Below are 5000 nucleotides of genomic sequence, written 5' to 3'. Positions count from 1 at the left end.
AGTCCTCAACAAAATGTTATTGATGTTATTGGTGATGAATTTGAACACAGCTGATAGCAGTTAATAATGAGAGTCATTTATCCCTGAAACACACAGTCTGCTGTTCTTTCATGGTAATGATAGTAAAAGCTCTCAGCTCAGCAGAGTGAAGCTGTTTGGGACGCTGCTTAGACACCTGATCTCACTGGAACACAACGGGTTCAGACACATCCAGTTGGTCATATTGGGTTATTATGTGCTAATTTAGTCAGAACTAGTCTTTCTTTTAGTTGACCAGGTCCTAACTACAGATGCATCCCTAAAAAATGTGAATATTGTGAAAAAGTTATTTATTAAAATATTTATAAAAGTTATAATTATTATTTTCTATAATTTAATTCAAAAAGTGAAACTTTCATTTATTCTAGATCCATTACACAAAGTGAAATATTTCAAGCCTTTTTTGTTTTAATCTTTATGACTGTACAGTATGTTCAGTATGTTCATTTATACACTCAATACTTGGTGGGGGCTCCTTTTGCACAAATTACTGCATCAACGTGGAGCAACATGGAGGCAATCAGCCTTGAAATATTTCACTTCATGTGAAATGAATCTATAATATATGAAAGTTTCACTTTTTGAATTAAATTATGGAAAATAAGGAACTTTCCACAATATTCTACTTTTCTGAGATGCACCTGTAGTAAATTCAGTAAAGTCAGTTTAACTGTGCTTAATCTGAGCTACTGTCAGTTTGGATAGGCAACCTCTGCTGCTTAGATTTCACTGACGCTCTGCAGTTCAAAATCCCATTGGCTTAAAGGAGTAGAATCAAAATCCCATTGGCTTAAAGCAGCGCGGAGTAGAATCTAGTCTCTGAACCTGCTGATCTCTTTCCTCATTAACGTTGAGACGCTAGAGAATCCAGACGCAGAGAGACTTGTCTGTCCAGTTCAGATGTGTTCTTCCTTCCACCAACTTCACTATGAAGTTGATCATCTGTCTTCTTCTGGGAATCCATGCAGCACATGTTGGTCAGTAGAACCTTTTGAGTAAAATTATAGATGACGGCATTTTAGAATTCAACATTTGTCTTTGTTATTTGTTATTTCACTTAGAGAAACGCTTTTACGTACAGTATATCTTCATGTGTTGAATGGATGTTTTTAATATGTTTATTGAACCATTTGGAACCTTTAGTCCAGCTGTTGCAGCTACTATAATGTACTTTCAAATTCCATGGACTTTGAAATAACCCTCTATTTGTGTAATATTATGCCATATTTCCTTGAATCTGGTTGAATAGTTGACTTCACTTCCAATATTTATTGTCAGCCCACAATGACCACTAGAGGGCGTTATAAATGATGAGAGCCAGTTATGATTGGATCCCAGGAGTCTCAGGCAGCTGTGTAGCAGTGTTATGAAGGCATGGTGCTACTAAACACTACATTATCCCATTTTACTAAAGAAGTGTTGCGTCCATCACAACATAGACAGGCTGACTCAGTGAACCCTTACTTTTATTGATCCTTTATGTGTGTGTGTGTGTGTGTGTGTGTGTGTGGGCATATGTGTTTGTGTGTGTGTGTGGGCATATGTGTTTGTGTGCATGTGTGTGTACAGTATGTGTGTGTGTGCGTGCGCATGCGTATTTAAAAGCGCTATATAATTGCAGTCAATGGCGGACTGGCCATCGGGACGCTCGGGACGAATCCCGATGGGCCGGTCCTCATCCAGTGGGCCGGTGTGGGCCGGCCTGGTTGCTGTGAGTGAAATATTCAGAGGGGATATTCCCGGCGCTAACTGGCCCGGCCTGCTGTAAATGGCTGTAAATGCCCCCCCCCATCCAGAAGAGTTAATGACCAGGCCATCGATCCATCAATGGCTGACATGTCACTAACTACCTGCTACCCTCAGCCAAGCCTCAGTGCTTCATTAAAGGTTAAATAGAATACTAATAAAAAGTACAGGGGTCTAACTATAACACATTAGTCTTGGTAGTTATTGATGTTGACCTGATAAACTCTTGTTAGGTTGACACACAGACAGACCATTCTAGTTGTCATTTCTTGATGGGCTGACACCGCTGTGTTTAGGCAGCAATGTTTATCTATTCTAAGTTACACAAATTTGATTCTAAATACTGTAGTGTCCCCTGTCTCAAACATATGATTATTGAATATAAGAGCAAAAGAGAGAAATGTCTGTCAGCTAGCTAATCATGGCTTCTCTGCGTGACCTCTGGACATCCAAGTCCTCATCCACCCCTGAAGCACATGTCCAGTGTGTTTGGTTTCATAGTGAAACAGTAACTCAGCAGCAGAGTGAAGCTGTTTGGGACGCTGCTGTGTTCAGACCTGATCTCACTGTGACAGAGAGAGCTGATGGGGAACATAGACTCATATGATGAATGGGATCCACACACATAGAAAACACATCCCATCCATCATATTTCAAGGTTTGCCACAGGCAAGATCCTGCACCTATAGACTCTTAAGTATCTATTATTATTATTATTTTCTATGAGTCGAGCACGCCAGCCCTTTGTTGTTTAAGAACATAGACTCATACTCGGACTCTGACTTTAAATACACTATAAATGCTATATCTGCAGACTATTGATTTGGTCTTTGATTTCACTCAAAAGTGATGATATTAATATTACTCTTTTGTCGATAAATTGACTAAATATAAGAGTTCATGTGATTGAATAAAGGTCTGTCTAGTCCCATATCATGAGCTCATGTATGTAGACCAAACACCTTGTCTGTGTCCAGAAGGTGAGTGAGTTGGAGAACTTGAATGTAATGTTATTTCATATCTTTGTCTGAATAGTAGCAGACTAGAGGTGAATGTGGATAGTGGAAATGACTGGCATTTAAACATATGTTATTTTTACCGGTCTATTAAGCCTACTTGATTTGAATGACCATAGGCTACTTTATATCAGTTGTCTTTTAGAGATGTAGAATTCCTCCTCCAGTTGAACTGTTTGGACGTTCAGTTTTGAAAGCTAACCTCTGTTGCTTTGATTAGCCTAGTTTTGAGTGATGTCCCAGGACGTACCAACCATGATCAAATCTCTACTGTCTCAAAGGGGTTCCTGAAGTGTTTAGCATGTTCATATTGTGGAGCCCTGTCTGATAGCAGCCTACATGTGGGCTGTGCTCACTGTTAGTTGTTTAGTGGGTTCTGTGTAACGGGTCTGACCCGGGGGTCCAAAGAGAGTCTCAGAGCAGGACTCCTTGATCCCGAGGGAGGATCTGTTCACAGGGAGAGGGGAGGGGAGAGGGGGAGAGTGGATGGAGCGCTTGTAGTCCTGGAGGTGGGATGTGTAGTCTAGTTAGCTATGTGGAGGGTGTTATGTCAGGACTGTGGTTTACCAGTGAGGGCAGGTGATAATGGCTGGACAGGTGTTGTTTGAACGTGCGTGCGTCTGTCAACAGAGTCCAGTCCCAGATCCAAAGAGAGGACCGTGGGAGGAGGAGAGGGTGTTGAGAGAGAGAGGGAGAGAGAGAGAGAGGGAGAGAGAGAGAGAGAGAGAGAGAGAGAGAGAGGGAGATATAGATAGAGGGAGAGAGAGTGAGGGAGAGATAGAGAGAGAGAGAGAGAGAGAGAGAGAGGAAGTGAGAGAGAGAGGGAGATATATATATATATATATATATATATATATATATATATATATAGAGATAGATAGATAGATAGATAGATAGATAGATAGGGAGAGAGAGAGGGAGAGTGAGAGAGAAAGAAATAGAGAGATAGATAGAGAGAGAGAGAGGGGGAGAAAGGAAGGGAGAGAGTGTGTGAGAGAGAGAGAGAGAGAGAGAGAGAGAGGGAGAGAGAGAGGGGGAGGAAGAGAGGGAGGGAGAGATAGATAGAGAGAGGGAGATAGCGAGAGGGAGAGAGAGAGAGAGGGAGAGAGAGAGGGTGAGAGACAGAGAGAGAGACATAGAGAGAGACAGAGCAAGAGACGGAGAGAGAGAGAGCCAGACAGAATGACAACGAAAGACAGAGATAGAGAGAGGGACAGAGAGAGAGAGAGGCGGGAGAGAGAGAGATAGAAATGGAGAGAGAGATAGATATAGAGAGAGACAGAGAGGGAGAGAGGGGGGGAGAGAGAGAGAGAAAGAAAGAAATATAGAGAGAGATAGATAGAGAGAGAGAGATGGAGGGAGGGAGAGAGGGAGAGAGAGAGGGGGAGAGAGGGAGAGAGAAAGAGGGAGAGAGAGGGAGAGAGAGAAAGGGAGATAGAGTGAGAGAGGGAAAGGGAGACATAGAGAGAGGGAGAGAGAGAGACAGACAGAAAGACAACGAAAGACAGAGAGGGACAGAGAGAGAGAGGGAGAGAGAGATAGAAAGGGAGAAAGAGAGAGGGAGAGAGACAGAGAGAGGGAGAGAGACAGAGAGAGGGAGAGAGATAGAGAAAGAGATAGAGAGAGAGGGAGGGAGAGAAAGAGAGAGAAGTGGAGGTGGAGGTCTGGTCAGAGGTGGAGGTCTGGTCAGAGGTGGAGGTCTGGTCAGAGGTGGAGGGTTGGTCAGAGGTGGAGGTCTGGTCAGAGGTGGAGGGTTGGTCAGAGGTGGAGGTCTGGTCAGAGGTGGAGGTCTGGTCAGAGGTGGAGGTCTGGTCAGGTGGAGGTGGAGGTCTGGTCAGGTGGAGGTCTGGTCAGGTGGAGGGTTGGTCAGAGGTGGAGGTGGAGGTCTGGTCAGAGGTGGAGGTCTGGTCAGGTGGAGGGTTGGTCAGAGGTGGAGGGTTGGTCAGGTGGAGGGTTGGTCAGAGGTGGAGGTCTGGTCAGAGGTGGAGGTCTGGTCAGAGGTGGAGGGTTGGTCAGAGGTGGAGGTCTGGTCAGAGGTGGAGGTCTGGTCAGAGGTGGAGGTCTGGTCAGAGGTGGAGGGTTGGTCAGAGGTGGAGGTCTGGTCAGGTGGAGGTGGAGGTCTGGTCAGAGGTGGAGGGTTGGTCAGAGGTGGAGGTCTGGTCAGAGGTGGAGGTCTGGTCAGGTGGAGGGTTGGTCAGA

At 44.5% G+C, this 5000-nt stretch overlaps 1 protein-coding gene across 3 annotated transcripts in view; it reads left to right on the top strand.

The window, feature by feature from the left end:
* LOC311318120 (class I histocompatibility antigen, F10 alpha chain-like) overlaps nucleotides 1-5000 on the top strand; it is a 23823-nt gene that overhangs the window by 4707 nt on the left and 14116 nt on the right. The gene's annotated exons all lie outside the window — the stretch shown is intronic.

The sequence above is a fragment of the Borostomias antarcticus genome (genome assembly GCF_949987555.1).
Source record: "Borostomias antarcticus genome assembly, chromosome: 15".
NCBI lineage: Eukaryota > Metazoa > Chordata > Actinopteri > Stomiiformes > Stomiidae > Borostomias > Borostomias antarcticus.
Note: the sequence above shows the minus strand (reverse complement) of the source record. Positions and strands in the feature narration are given on the sequence as shown.